General features: G+C 40.4%; 2 long non-coding RNA genes across 2 annotated transcripts; both read right to left on the minus strand.

The window, feature by feature from the left end:
• Positions 1 to 1,656: 1,656 nt before the first annotated feature.
• LOC126990876 (uncharacterized) lies at positions 1,657 to 3,526 on the minus strand. The gene is made up of 3 exons (XR_007744884.1): positions 3,344 to 3,526; positions 2,821 to 3,151; positions 1,657 to 1,902 (listed from the first exon to the last, which is right to left on the minus strand). It is a non-coding gene; the product is annotated as an uncharacterized LOC126990876 (long non-coding RNA).
• A 63-nt stretch (positions 3,527 to 3,589) lies between these two features.
• LOC126990880 (uncharacterized) lies at positions 3,590 to 4,920 on the minus strand. Its single transcript, XR_007744885.1, has 3 exons — positions 4,606 to 4,920; positions 4,171 to 4,367; positions 3,590 to 3,786 (listed from the first exon to the last, which is right to left on the minus strand). It is a non-coding gene; the product is annotated as an uncharacterized LOC126990880 (long non-coding RNA).
• Positions 4,921 to 16,800: the final 11,880 nt, after the last annotated feature.

Genomic DNA, 16,800 nt, shown 5'->3' on the forward strand with positions numbered 1-16,800 from the left:
TCGCACAAGCCAATTTTAAGATCTACAGTATACTGTATTTGTTCCTTTGACTGGCTTTTAACTATGAACTGATGCTGATCTTCATTATACCTAGTGTTGCTTTCCTTACTAATGGAAATCCCAGTTGGTGGCTTCACTACTTTCCTTCTACAGAGACACATCAATGAGGCGTTGTTTCATATATTCATCAAATATTTCATTCATAAACATGATCAGTTGAGTCGTGTTGTAGGCTTTACATCTGCAGGGCAAACCAGAAACATGTATAGCATAAATTTTTGTCCTGATTTCTAAAATATTACACATTGGTGCACAATTATTATACGTATATTATATATTATAAAGGTTTTTTATTAGCTAAATATCGATGAACATTATTTATAGAATATGTGCATAGCAAAACATTATTTTAGTTGTTTTCACAGTGATAAAATTTAATTATATGTCAGTGTACTGAATTTGTAACTTTTTACTATTAGGCACTAGTAGTTTAGTAAGGAACTTCTTTAGTGTTACAATACCACAAATTTGCTTAATATATAATACCTTGCTGCTATGGGGAAACTGTATCTCTTCTATCTTCTAAGGTGAAAACTGAATTTCTTCCTGAATCCCTATCTTGTATGGGGAAAACTGTATTTCTTCTCTATCTTCTAAGGTGAAAACTGAATTTCTTCCCTATCTTGTATGGGAAAACTGTATTTCTTCTCTATCTTCTAAGGTGAAAACTGAATTTCTTCCCTATCTTGTATGGGGAAAACTGTATTTCTTCTCTATCTTCTAAGGTGAAAACTGAATTTCTTCCCTATCTTGTATGGGGAAAACTGTATTTCTTTTCTATCTTCTAAGGTGAAAACTGAATTTCTTCCCTATCTTGTATGGGGAAAACTCTATTACTATTCTATCTTCTAAGGTGAAAACTGAATTTCTTCCCTATCTTGTATGGGGAAAACTGTATTTCTTTTCTATCTTCTAAGGTGAAAACTGAATTTCTTCCCTATCTTGTATGGGGAAAACTGTATTTCTTCTATCTACTAAGGTGAAAATGAATTTCTTCCCTATCTTGTATGGGGAAAACTGTATTTCTTCTCTATCTTCTAAGGTGAAAACTGAATTTCTTCCCTATCTTGTAATGGGATAACTGTATTTCTTCTCTATCTTCTAAGGTGAAAACTGAATTTCTTCCCTATCTTGTATGGGGAAAACTGTATTTCTTCTCTATCTTCTAAGGTGAAAACTGAATTTCTTCCCTATCTTGTATGGGGAAAACTGTATTTTCCCTTTCTTCAATAGGGATATCTGTATTTTTATGACAAATAATATACAAAGTCAAAATCTCTTCCAACGTCTCAAAAATTTCCTAGAAATTTGCCTAGGGGCAATCTCTATGGTCTCCCCACTGGCTACGCCACTGGGGAGGATTATTGGAAAAGTACATCATTGGAAATTCGTCAGTCATCGATGGGTTCCTCCATATACAAACATTATAAGGAATATAATACATGTTTTATATGACGTGTCAGAGGTCACTTTACCATTTTCTTTATGTGTACAATGTATTCCATGTTTAACACCATTTTTTCCCGGAAAACAGGTAAAATAGGGCTGAAAGTTAGGTTTAGGAGAGGGCTGATTGACCTATTAGCCTTTTTCCCATAGCATACAGTATTAACTATGAACGAATTCGCTATGAACGACCCCGTTCATCGACCTATTAGACGTTTATAGCTTGACTGAGGTATATATAATGACAAATGGCACACTAACCTGTTGAGAATGATATCTTTAATGATGCACATGGTAGATTCTGCAAAATTATTTGTGTGGTGTCCACGTAGCAAAAATCCAGCCCTGTACACAGTACTCCATTCTTCCTTCCTTTCTATCAGCTTTGCCAGATACCTGTAAATGCAATATACTTTAACTACATTGAAATAACATATTATCAGTGCATTACTTATGTACAGTCCCCTGCCACCTCCAATGCCTCCACCAATGCATTTTCGTTCCTATATCTGGCAATTGTGGCTATATTAAGACAAAACAAATACATGGTGCGAATCGTTACTAAGAGAAGGGCAGGGTAGTTTAAACTTTTTGCCTGTCATTCATCACAGGGTGGAAGGACTTTGATAGTGTCAGACGAAATGTTGTTAGAGGAGGGGTCTGTACATGACATACACCAACAAGGAATGGTTATCTGTACTATACATTTTAACTGTCAAGAATGTACGCAAGTCAAAATGAATCTTATAATATGATGCATTAAAACATTCAGCAAACTGGACGATAAAGACAAGCAAGCCAGCCACCAAAACAAACGTAAAGCGCATACTAAATTTTAAAAGTATTAATCCACATCCGCATCAGTACATCTGCATTTTTAAAATTATCTTTAAACGTACACCATGTGTACATATCCAAGTGCAAAATAAACATGCTGTTCATAATAAAGATGTGCACCAACATGAGTAGGCAACTACAAGAATAATCATATCAAACTTCAGCAAACCGCAGAAAAGACAGAGCAGCCACCACCACACATGCATAGGCAGAATGAAATTGAAAATCTTATCATACATTCACTAAATATACTTTGAATGGTTTGTTACCATACCAACGTATGTATTTTTTCCTCTTGTACGGTAGCCTATATCTGAAAGATTGAAAGATTAATACATAATCTGTTAGTCTTCACTAGCTAAATGAAAACTGTCAAACATCCACAAATATAATACAATTGAGCTTAAAAAAATGACCATCTTATTTCATCTAAAAATTAATAATGGTCACATATCTACAATACATAGGTAACTGTACCTCATGTACTGGTTATACTTTTGGGCTTCTGGGGTCTGACAAAAGCAATTCCATTCATCTTGAAATGTTTCATCTGAATCAGCATATACCAGATTCTTTGCCACTGTCATTAGTACTCGGCGATCTTCCTTCTTGATGCCATGTGAACCATCACACAGCCACCTCCAGACCTGCTGCAGGATGTGGAATATGCACAGAAAGCGCTGAGATTCTGGCCATACAGTCTTCAAGGCATTACGCTCAGCGTCACTGTTGTCTGTTATGAAACAAGCTGGATGCCCTTGTTGGAAAAAGGCAGTCTCACCGAGCACCTTCCTCAGTAACTGAAAACCTGAAAAATATAATGAAAGGTATATTACCATATCTACGTATTCCAACAATAGGATGTGAAACCACAGGGGAAAATGCTTCATATATATATATATATATATATATATATATATATATATATATATATATATATATATATATATATATATATATATATATATATATATATATATGTATATATATATATATATACCTGCAGTATAGCTTTCTTCATCCTGAGAAGATGTGAAGATGACTCCAAGGGGAAGAGCTCCAGCTGGCCCAGCACACAGAAAAGGAGTTACTGCTGTGTTCAGTTGATCTAAGTGACTTGTAGTGTCGACGAACACAACTTCACCAGCTTCTCTGCATTTTTCATGAATTCTGCCCATAAATTCAGTGACTGACACAACTGCAAATTTCTCCCCTCAGTTTTATATTCAATCTTGGAAGCTTTTGAAGTAGCAGCGTAGTTCTCAATGGAAGCAAACATATCTCCTCCTCCTAAAGTGCCATGGTTTGCTTTGAGCCACAGGTTCCGTATGTGATAGATGACTCTATGGGAGGGATTTATGGCAGAATTGGCCTTAGTAGCGAGACTTGCACTGACATTTATTTGATCTTGGTAACATCTTGCAGCCTGCGCTACAGACATGCCTGAAAAAGAAATATGCATTTGTAATGATAAACTAGATTAAAGTAGATGGGGTAGAAATTTTATCGAGTACAGGAATATCCCACTTGTCTGTGTGCCAGGGTATTTCCTCTTCCTGTATTGCGATGCATTGATTGAAAAAACATTCAAACATACTAAAGTCCCACAGTACCCTAATTATATATATATATATATATATATATATATATATATATATATATATATATATATATATATATATATCTATATATATATATATATATATATATATATATATATATATACTTATCGTGATTGCAATAGGAATGATGGTATTTATGAGGTAGTGAGTTCCCTTGATGTTACACTCAATAAATGTAGCCACAACTATTCTCATGTACACTTACCAATATTGAAGTACTTGAAGTAAGCATTCTTGGTGTCTGGTAAAACTCTCAGTTGTTGCAGAGCAGATGCAGAGTCTGTAGGATGATTGTGGACACCCTTTATGATGATCATACATGGATGGGTCCTGACATCCTTATCTCTCTTGTAGGTGTCTCTTGTGATGAGCTTGATTTTCATGTCCATTGTTACACTGCATCTGGCAATATAATTACATAATTATATATTAAGTCTTATAATATAATCTTCCTTCCTGGATAAATTTATATGTAGAAGGCAAAGCACTTGTGATAATTTATAATTAATATGCTAATGCATGCGCAGTCAATTGTAGCAATTTAAATGTGTCTGAGTATAGTGCCGTCACAGGTAAAGTTCGGTCACAGTATAAAAGTAAATACAATAGTCCTATAGCTCTTTGATACAGCAATACTAACCCTGTGTTTGTTTTTATAGCTCCTTTATGGCGTCTGTCGCCATGCATGCAGATGAATTTCTGGTGAAATGTGTATCTTACACCTGTGAAATATCTTGATACATTGAAGCAAACACTATTCTTCATAGTAAAAATTTCTTTCCACCTCCATGCGTCCTCATCATTAAATGCATTAGTTTTCACTTGTATTTCATCTTTTTCATTTTTCAAAATTATATTACTGAAGCCTTCTGTTGTGAAATCAAGTTGGAAGGCCATTTTCTTTACATAATTAATGTGCTTGCTGACACTGGTGATCTGTGGAATAGAACATACATATGCAGCATTATTCTCCTGTGAATAAAAATTCAAACTAAAAGGAATATATATATATAGATATATATATATATATATATATATATATATATATATATATATATATATATATATATATATATATATATATATATATACACACACACACACACACACACACACACACACACACACACATACACGGTTAGCCCTTCATGGCGAGGTTCGGTTTGGGCTTGTGTTGGATAGCCCCGCAGGCTGAGCATGGGTTACCTTAGCCCAAGAGAGTTAGTAGGTTAGGTTAGGTTTGCCCCCCAGGATTAGGCTGTAGGTTTTTTTTCAAAATTCAGTGCCATTCTAGCTCCTCTATTCTGGCGTACTGGTGTGAGGAACTACAAGTGTGAGGAATGTGGAAAAACATTCATGGAGAAGGGTACCCTCACCACACACATCCTTACACACACTGGTGTGAGGAACTACAAGTGTGAGGAATGTGGGAAAACATTCATGGAGAAGGGTACCCTCACCAGACACATCCTTACACACACTGGTGTGAGGAACTACAAGTGTGAGGAATGTGGGAAAACATTCATTAAAAAGAGTGACCTCACCACACACATCCTCACACACACTGGTGTGAGGAACTACAAGTGTGAGGAATGTGGGAAAACATTCATGAAGAAGGGTACCCTCACCACACACATCCTTACACACACTGGTGTGAGGAACTACAAGTGTGAGGAATGTGGAAAAACATTCATTAGAAAGAGTGACCTCACCACACACATCCTTATACACACTGGTGTGAGGAACTACAAGTGTGAGGAATGTGGAGGAAGATTCATGGAGAAGGGTACCCTCACCAGACACATCCTTACACACACTGGTGTGAGGAACTACAAGTGTGAGGAATGTGGAGAAAGATTCATGGAGAAGGGTACCCTCACTACACACATCCTTACACACACTGGTGTGAGGAACTACAAGTGTGAGGAACTGTGGTTTTGGGTGCAAACCACAAAAAAGTGTCTTTTTAACTGAAACAGCGATAACAGCCAATAATTATTGCTGGTTAAGGTCTGGTTAAAGTGGTATATGTTCCACAAAGATCAGAATATGGTTAGTAGTAGTAAATTTAGAGCACAGGAAGAGGGATTGCTTGGCTGAGGGTCATTGAGTAAGGCATTGTTTTGAGTGTTTGAACCTGAGTAGGTCATTCTTGGTTCCTTTGCAAAATATTACCCTCACACATTACTTAATAACTAAATCAAACCGTTTATGATATCAATATAATGTGCAACTATTCCATCATACTGAAGGTTGCATTGTTTAACACCTCAAAGAAGTGAAACGGAGTTTGTTTACTTACTTCTCAGCTGCTTGCGATGTTTACCTAAGTATGTCATTTAAATGCTCCATTTTCTTTTACAATCTTATTTTCTTTCTTTATTTATCACGGTAACTTAACGTATAGTATTTTCCATACTCAAATAAAAACTCAGAATAAAAACATTACGTTTCATTAGCTAACAGACATACACATTGTACGATTGAAATGAATAAAAAAAATGATTACAGGATTTATGTGACGATGTGACGTCATAGTAATGCATTCGTCTGTGAAGCGTCTGATTGGTCGGCGGAGGAATGACGCACTCTGTCTCTGAGGCGTCTCATTGGTCGCCGGAGGGTATGGTGTTGAGTCAGTATACAGAGTGTAAAATGCGGGCGGGGCTAATGGCCTGTTTTGTGAGAGACAGAAGGTGCCTTTCACAACACAGTTCCTTGAGAATGGAGGTCGTTAAAAATAGTAAATCGGGTATTCACTATATAGCTTTTCAAGGTGCTAAGTAAGGGGGGAGTAAGGCATTGAAGGATGGGTAACTTCAGTGTTCCAAGACGCGCCCTTGCAGCCAGTTCTCCACATCTCGTATGCATGGAAGTGATCTTTTACACTTCCCTTCGTTGTGCTTTGTTATCCGTTTATAAGTCCAAGTAAGGTTTTTTCATTTCACGTCCGTTTAGGCCATATTTCACACGCCGGCTCTGGCAATGTGCCGCCAACTCGGGATTACGAAAGGAACGCTGCGGGCTTTCTCCAAAACGGAGGATCATGTTGATTATCATACAGATTTAACTTATCAAGGAACTACCCGCGAGACTCGAGACTTCCTCGAACTTACAATTTCCCTTAGTGAATGTTTTTTTTTACCATAACCTGAAAAAGGCGTGTTAGAACAGAAGGAGGGGAGGAGAAAATCAAAACACTACGTTACTGCGACTCTACGTTGAAGTCGTACAAATGATAACAATATAATTGAAGCGCTGCCTGCGACAAGGGGCCAAGCGCCAAAAGTAAACAAACGAGAAAACTGCACGTAAAGGTAATGACACGGCGTGCGTCGGTCGGTCACCATCGCTTTGCTTTACCTGTCTCGTGTGTCCTAAACAGAGTATATGCAACTATGTGTTATACTTCGTTAGAGACTACATTTTCTTGGCTTTTACTTGATATACATTGATTTCGTAATGTTGAATAACAAAAGAGTTATAAAATGATGAATAATGCAGTGTGTTAAGCAGGAACAATTTTCGGATTTTGAAAGTTTCACATGGCCCAGTAATTACTACCTTGGAAAAAAACAATCAATTGATAGACAGCATCTCTTAATAGTTCATTTAGGACAGGCCTTAGACTCCTAAGTAAAAGATTAACTGTACGTATGTTCATTGAATGACAATAATTTTAGTCCTCCCCGCAGGCGCCACCCTATCCGCGGTAGGGAGGGACGACGCGTAACGCTGCCAGGCGTACGATAGCCTCCTCCTTGTGTTACCTTCCACTACACTTCTTCCCCGTTCGTCTCTCTCTCGCTCTCTCTCTCAGAATGCATAGGCACTTACCATTATCACGTTATTCATTTATTTGTTTTCATTTCACTCTATATTGTAACCAACTAAAAAAAAAATAATCATTTCTCTCTCTCTCTCTCTCTCCTAGTCCTTTAGAATGCTTAGGTAATTACCATTACCACATTCTTATGAATTTTACTAATATAAAAAATAGATCATTATACCCAATAACTCCTACTATTGTCATAAATCTTACTGGTCAAACACCACATTTCAAACTCTTTGGCAGTGTTTTCGTTGTGTCCTCACAAGTGAAGTATTTTTCAAACAACCATAAAAATACACGTCGTAAAAGTTTCTCTTGATGGTCATCCTTATAGTACACTATTTACTGTGAAACTGGCAGATAGACTGTGATGTTGATTGACGGACTGTGAGGTTGACAGCCGTGCACTGTGTGGTTGACAGACGGACTGTGAGGCTAATTGGCACTGTAATGTTGACAGACACTGGGAGATTGACACCGAGATTGATTGGCACTGTAAGATTGACATTGTGAGAATGGTTGGCACTGTGAGGTTAATACTGAGAAGTCGAGACACTGTGAGGTTGATTGGGACTGTAAAGTTGACAAACTTTGAGGTTCATTGGCACTGTGAGATTGATCACAGTGTGTGAGGTTGATAGACAAAGTGAGGTTGAGAGACACTGTCAGGTTGACAAAGAGTAAGGTTGACACACTGTGTGGTTGAATGAAACTGTGAGGTTGACAGACACTGTGAGGTTGACAGACACTGAGAATGAGAGACCCTGTGAGGTTGACACAGTGAGGTTAAGGTTGTGATTTATATATCTATTAGCTTTTACTCTTTTTAGGGGTAATAGGAAGCTGCGGTACAACAAAGCTCCTGTACATATGACGCAAGTGGTTTACAAATATGAATTACCAAATGGAGCCCTGAAAATGTCTTGATTGTTCTCCTTCTAAAAAGATTCTAAGTGGCACAAGGAGGAGGAATTACTGTAAAAGGAAGGACAGCTGTTTTAGAGGAACTACTGAGCTGATGGATGAACAATTTAAAGTAGCTGTCTTATGTCCTTGTTTGTACGAAAAGAAGAATGATGTTTTGTTTTCATCATATCATTCATCGTATATTCATTTTATTTTTTTGTGCGTTGCGTCACTGGAGTTGCAATGATGCCAGTTTGAAAATGACAACGGGGAGACGAACGTGTTAGTTCAGCTATCATAAGTAAGTGTCTTTGTTTGATAAGAGAATATTTTTAGTTAAAGTTTTCATTATTTTCGATTTTTTTTATACATCAACCTTTAACTGTATATAAATCGCATATGTAGGTTGCTATTAAATATATTCAGCGCCATATGACCACTGTAGTTCCTGCGCCATGACTTGATACCCAAATTAATCAATCATTTTTTATTATATTACTCCTGCAAGATTGTTTTCCTTTTTATAGTGTATGCTTCGTCACGGCAGCTGTTGGGACGCCTCCACGAAAGCCCCAAGACAAGCTTAAACATCAGACAAGTAGCCGTCAGAAGCGTCCTTGTTTTCTAAGAGGGAGAGGGCGAGAGATTTAATACTTTGTTCTGTATCATTAATCAACCGTGGTTAGAGTGGCCCTGGCAGGAAGGTTTATCTCTGCGTGTGTGGGCAGCGAGATGGTGCGGCGGACATGTGTGTCGTGAATCATGTGTGTAATGTGCATGTGTGTGTGTGTGTGTGTGTGTGTGTGTGTGTCGATGTAATGTGTAATGGGTGTGTTAGGAAGAGATCGAGTACTATCTCTTTTTTCTCTCCTCGTCCTCCTCCTCATCATCATCACCACCACCACCACCATCACCATCATCGTCATCCTGCCTCATCTCCTCCTCCGCCTCCTCCTCGTCCTCCTCCTCCTCATCATCATCACCACCACCATCACCATCATCGTCATCCTGCCTCATCTCCTCCTCGTCCTCCTTCCTCCTCCTCCACCTCTTTGTCCTCGTCCTTCTTCCTTCTCTCCTCTCCTTCTCCTCCTTCTTCCTCCTCTTCCATAAAGCACTGAGAAACACGGAAAGGCCCATGCACCTGGCCGCCACACAGCCCCTGAAGCCCCCCTCATCCCCGTCCCCAATAATTAGCGTTAGTCCCTCTCCAAACCGTCTGGCAAATTAGCGGCGCCGCTCTTATTAGCATCGGTGGCCTGACCCTGAGACGCGTGCTGCCACCTGGCCCGTGTATCCTTAGGCGTGAACTTGCTCTCAGGCTTTCTTGGTCTTGCCTTTGTGAGTTTCAGAGGCCGTGTTGTATCGTTTTTCGGGAATAACATTTTCCCAAAGGGTCGGGTAAGGATGATAATCGGGCACAGCATGTTGCAGACCTTGCCCTAATCTATTCATTATTTTTCAGTTACAAGACGTGGATAACCAGAATATTATAAGACTGACAGAAAAAGTGTTTCGAGCTGCGAAGATAGCGTGACGAGAGAGAGAGAGAGAGAGAGAGAGAGAGAGAGAGAGAGAGAGAGAGAGAGAGAGAGAGAGAGAGAGAGAGAGAGAGAGAGAGAGAGAGAGAGAGAGAGAGAGAGAGAGAGAGAGAGAGAGAGAGAGAGAATTTTCTATCAAATGTATTTAATAATATGATTGGCAATGTAATGAAGGCAACTAATAATTCGTTTCGTCGGCAGTCATTAGTGTGGAAGATAACAATCATACATACCGGTCGTCAGCCTCCTCGGACGATCTTTCCTCCTCCCTATAACTTTAGCTCTTGTAATAGGGAGGATTAAAATTACCTCTGGTATTTATTACTAGGCAGTTTGATGCGGAATTTTCCCTCTTACCTATAATGTCTTTCTTAATACCACAGAACACGTATATTTGGTAATTAGGAAAATCTTGATCAGCATTCTAACTCCGTCTTTTACTCACAATGTCCTCGGTCTATTTTTATACCACAAAACACGTCAATTTAGTTATGAGAATTTGGATCGTTACATGTTATCAGGAGGTCGAGGGCGAGCAGTCATCGTAGCTCATTGTCTGGGTCACGATTCGCCCTCAGCTCCTCAGATCCTTAGTACTGATTCTTTAACTTGGTAACGATCCAACGTTCGATATCGGAGAGCAGGAATGTGATAATTATGTAGCCCCGTGGTATATGTATGTTTAGGTTTTCTCCTGGCCACTGATATATAATGGAGTGCAACTAAAACACATCAATAAATAGGTATGTTATGATATGTTCCTTTGCTAGTCATATGTTCCTTTGCGAATATCCTCCTTTACCAATCACACATTCCTCCACGAAGCCCAAGTAGCAACAGTTAAAGAAATAAATGATGAAAAATACAGCCCACGATTCCATTCGATATATACGTACTAACAACGCGGCCACCATGACATCCTGGGTACAGCTTCTCGCTTCTATTTATTGTTGTGATTCTCAAAGTGATTCCGATTCGCCCGTGTATAAATAAATGCCTCCGCGTCTGGTATTTATTTGATATTGAAAGACAAAAGTAATCGTCATTGTAAGTTTTTTCCTCCGGTACTTTTGAGAACAGTAATGGCCTCTTTGAAGTTATAAATGACCCGTGTGTTAATTTGATATGGACGAGGAGGAGAAGGAGGAGGAGGAGAGCGGCGAGGGGGAAAGAGGAAGGAGATAACTAGCAGGAACGACGAGGGCGACAAGGACGATTTGGAAGAAGAAGAAGAAGAAGAAGAAGAAGAAGAAGAAGTAGGAGAAGAAGAAGAAGAAGAAGAAGAAGAAGAAGAAGAAGAAGAAGAAGAAGAAGAAGAAGAAGAAGAAGAAGAAGAAGAAGAAGAAGAAGAGTAGAAGAAAAAGAAGAAGAAGAAGAAGAAGAAGAAGAAGAAGAAGCAAAATAAGTAGGAGAAACTAGAGAAGTAACAGGAGAACAGAAAGAAAGCAACGAGGATTAGGAGAAATAGCAGGACCAGAAATAGGGAGAGGAGACTAGGAGGAAGAGTAGAAGAGCATAAAAGGAAGAGTAGAAGGGGAACAGGATAAAAAATAGGGAGAAGAGAAGTAGAAGGAAGGACAGGAGAACAGAGAGGAGGGAAGAAGAGGAGCAGAAAGAGCAGAGGAGCAGAAGTAGGTAGAAGAGAAAAAAAAAGACGAGGAGGAGGACAAAAAGAAGGCTCACAAGGATGAAAACGAGAACGCATACGAAGACGAGGACGAGGGTAAAATAGTCTAACGAGGAAAAGATGTAGCCAAAGATTGAAAACGATGACTAGAGTAAGAGAACGCTGACGAGGCAGAGGACGAGGACGAACAGAAAGACAAGTATCAGGATAAGAAAGGAAGTCTGACGAGGGTGAAAACGAAGACCAGTAAAAAGACACCGACGAGGACAAAGACGATTAATAAGGGAGGCAAGAGGATAGATATAAGGAGGATGTTTGAGGCGGGCGCGGCAGAGATGGGGTCTGTGGTGGGGCTGCCTATTTCAGTACAATAGCCGCGGGAAGGAAGGAAGAAAGGAAGGTCGGCAGCGTACACCTGGTGATGAGAGGCGTGCATACCTGCCTCTAAATTAGTCCAGGTGTGTGTGTGTGTGTGTGTGTGTGTGTGTGTGTGTGTGTGTGTGTGTGTGTGTGTGTGTGAGACAGCCTTTATGTAGATGGGCGGAGTAAAGAAAGAGAAAAATAAAGAAAGGAAGGAAGAAAGAAAGAAGGAGATGAATGAAGGAAGAAAGAAAGGGAGGAATGACTGAGAGAAGGAAGGAAGGAAGGAAGAAAGAAAGACCATGAAGTAAGTAAACAGAAAAGAAAGTGATCAAAGAAAATGAAACATTTAAAAGAAATAAAAAAAGAATGAGTAAAGATATGAACAAGAATTAAGAAAAAGAACAAGAGATAACATTTATGGAAGGAAGAGAAAGACAGTGAAAGAAAAAAAAATGAAAGAGAGAGAGAGAGAGAGAGAGAGAGAGAGAGAGAGAGAGAGAGAGAGAGAGAGAGAGAGAGATCAACGCTAATACACATCTTCCCCCAGTTTACGGGCGTCGGTATATCAAAAGCTTTTCCCGGACGCAGCCAACGCGGAATCATTTTTGCGGATTTAACAAGAGAGTATTAATGTCCGACGCTATTCTTTTGCGGGACTGTGAAATTTGCCAAGAAAGGAGGGCGTGAGGAGAGGAGAGGAGAGAAAAGAATTGGAGGGAGAAAAGGAGGGATGGAGAGAGGAAAGGAGGAACGAAGGAAGAGATGGAGAAAGGAGGAGGGAGAGATGGAGAGATGAGAAGATAAATGGAAGAACAGAAGATTGGAGGAAGAAAACGAAGGACAGACAGGTAAGCGTTGGACAGGTGTGCTGGCCTGACCAGGTCGTGTTGGTGTGTCTGAAGTAAGTTTGAAGAATCTCTCTCCTTCCCATCTCCCTATTTCTTCTATACACTGCCTCCTCCTCTCTCCCTCTCCCATATCCTTCACTTATCTTTCCTCATTTCTTGAAGTCTATTTTGTTCCCCTACAGTTCTTCTCCACAAAATCGCCCTATTTTCATGCGGTCTTCGGTGTCAGGCACGCATCCCTCTTTCGCTCTCTCTGTTTCTCACCCTCTCACTCACTTATTTTCATTTCCAGTTGCTCCACTTGCTCTTTCATTATGCGTCTAGTTCAGGTCCTCGCCCTCCTCTGCTGGTCATGGATGACCACCTTGGCCCAGGAGTCCTGGGTCATTGCACCCGTGGGCCTTGCCAATGATGAGGACAGCAAGGGCGACGTCCCACGCCCGGACGGGTCCTCCCTTTTCCCGACAAGTCCGTACGCGTCAGAGAGGACCAGGCTGCTGGGCATAGCCCGGTTATGCCTCCAGGACGCCGTCGCCCTTCGGGGCAGGAGCTACGCACATCAGGAGGTCCTCACAAGCCTCCTGCAGCAGCAGGACAGTTGGAGGAAGGCCTTGGAATCCCAGGGCCAGAGACTCCTCCAGCTGCAGGAGCTCCACCAGGAGCTGCTGGGCAGGCACTTGGTCTTCGCCACCCAGTACGCCACCCTGGAGGATCATGCTGCCCTTCAGCGGCAGCACACAGGACTGCTGGACGAAACGTTCCTGCTGCGTGCTGCCCTGGAGAGGGACCGAAGGGCCGGCGAACACCTCCGGTTGAAAATGCTCCTGGCCTCCTCCCTCCAGAAAACACGCCAGGAAGCTGCCGCCCTGCATAGGGTTATCCAGGCACAAGAAATGGCGAGGAAGGAACAGGAGAGCACAAGGCTGAATGGCATGAATGACGAGATAGAAGAGCCAATTGAAAATGTCAGTGATGAAGATGCCACTGCCATGAATGACGAGATGGAAAAGACAATTGAAAATGTCAGTGATGAAGATGCCATTGGCATGAATGACGAGATGGAAAAGACAATTGAAAATGTCAGTGATGAAGATGCCATTGACGTGTATGGCGAGATAGAAGAGCCAATTGAAAATGTCAACGATGAGGATGCCACTGCCATGAATGACGAGATGGAAAAGACAATTGAAAATGTCAGTGATGAAGATGCCATTGGCATGAATGACGAGATGGAAAAGACAATTGAAAATGTCAACGATGAAGATGCCATTGACATGAATGACGAGATGGAAAAGACAATTGAAAATGTCAACGATGAAGATGCCATTGACATGAATGACGAGATGGAAAAGACAATTGAAAATGTCAGTGATGAAGATGCCATTGACATGAATGGCGAGATAGAAGAGCCAATTGAAAATGTCAGTGATGAGGATGCCATTGACATGAATGACGAAATGGAAAAGACAATTGAAAATGTCAACGATGAAGATGCCATTGGCATGAATGGCGAGATGGAAAAGACAATTGAAAATGTCAACGATGAAGATGCCATTGGCATGAATGGCGAGATGGAAAAGACAATTGAAAATGTCAACGATGAAGATGCCATTGACATGAATGACGAGATAGAAGAGCCAATTGAAAATGTCAACGATGAAGATGCCATTGACATGAATGACGAAATGGAAAAGACAATTGAAAATGTCAACGATGAAGATGCCATTGACATGAATGACGAGATAGAAGAGACAATTGAAAATGTCAACGATGAAGATGCCATTGGCATGAATGGCGAGATAGAAGAGACAATTGAAAATGTCAGTGATGAAGATGCCATTGACATGAATGGCGAGATAGAAGAGCCAATTGAAAATGTCAGTGATGAAGATGCCATTGACATGAATGACGAGATAGAAGAGCCAATTGAAAATGTCAGTGATGAAGATGCCATTGACGTGAATGGCGAGATAGAAGAGCCAATTGAAAATGTCAGTGATGAAGATGCCATTGACATGAATGACGAGATAGAAGAGCCAATTGAAAATGTCAGTGATGAAGATGCCATTGACATGAATGGCGAGATAGAAGAGCCAATTGAAAATGTCAGTGATGAAGATGCCATTGACATGAATGGCGAGATAGAAGAGCCAATTGAAAATGTCAGTGATGAAGATGCCATTGACATGAATGGCGAGATAGAAGAGCCAATTGAAAATGTCAGTGATGAGGATGCCATTGACATGAATGACGAAATGGAAAAGACAATTGAAAATGTCAGTGATGAAGATGCCATTGACATGAATGGCGAGATAGAAGAGCCAATTGAAAATGTCAGTGATGAAGATGCCATTGACATGAATGACGAAATGGAAAAGACAATTGAAAATGTCAGTGATGAAGATGCCATTGACATGAATGACGAAATGGAAAAGACAATTGAAAATGTCAGTGATGAAGATGCCATTGACATGAATGACGAGATGGAAAAGACAATTGAAAATGTCAGTGATGAAGATGCCATTGACATGAATGACGACATAGAACAGACAATTGAAAATGTCAGTGATGAAGATGCCATTGACATGAATGGCGAGATAGAAGAGCCAATTGAAAATGTCAGTGATGAAGATGCCATTGACATGAATGACGAGATAGAAAAGACAATTGAAAATGTCAGTGATGAAGATGCCATTGACATGAATGGCGAGATAGAAGAGCCAATTGAAAATGTCAGTGATGAAGATGCCATTGACATGAATGACGAGATAGAAGAGCCTATTGAAAATGTCAGTGATGAAGATGCCATTGGCATGAATGACGAGATAGAAGAGCCTATTGAAAATGTCAACGATGAAGATGCCATTGACATGAATGACGAGATAGAAGAGCCAATTGAAAATGTCAGTGATGAAGATGCCATTGACATGAATGACGAGATAGAAGAGACAATTGAAAATGTCAGTGATGAAGATGCCATTGGCATGAATGACGAGATAGAAGAGCCTATTGAAAATGTCAGTGATGAAGATGCCATTGGCATGAATGACGAGATGGAAAACACAGCCGAAGATGTTACAGACGAATGAACCAGTGCCTGTTCGGGCAAGATTTCACAAAGCCTGTGACAGGCCTTAGACCCGGGCCTTGAGTTCGCTGTCTGGACTTGCATTTCTTACATTTCTTACATTACTTAAAACCTTTCTATCTATGAGTAAATCGTCCTGAAGGTAATATTTGAATCACAGAGTTTTACATTCAGAGTTACATGCCAGAGCGCGCGTCCCCCATCCCGCTGCCTCGTGCCGGGGGTGTCAGCCGCCCCCGCATCGGCCGTGGCTGTGCCCAGCTCGTCCCAAACCGACGACTGCACTCACCTCGCTCTCGCCCGGTTTCCTGACCACGCCATTCATTATCTAAAAAAAGCTGAGACCGCCATCGTCTTTCTGGGAAAATTCTTGCATCACACTTGCATGAATTTGAAACAATACTATGAAACCAAATGTACGAAAGTGAGAGATAAATAGAATGGCGCATAAACATTTTCCTGCACCTCTTCCTTCAGCTCCTCATACTCGGCTGTTTTTCCTCCCTGCAGGAATATTAGCGGCTGATAAATCGAGCCACCTAATGAAGTCGAAGGTTGAATAGTAACAGACAGATAGATAGATACATAGATAGCTAGATTGCCAGGGAGATAAAAAGTTCGATAGAAATA

Source organism: Eriocheir sinensis, unplaced genomic scaffold (assembly GCF_024679095.1).
Source record: "Eriocheir sinensis breed Jianghai 21 unplaced genomic scaffold, ASM2467909v1 Scaffold218, whole genome shotgun sequence".
NCBI lineage: Eukaryota > Metazoa > Arthropoda > Malacostraca > Decapoda > Varunidae > Eriocheir > Eriocheir sinensis.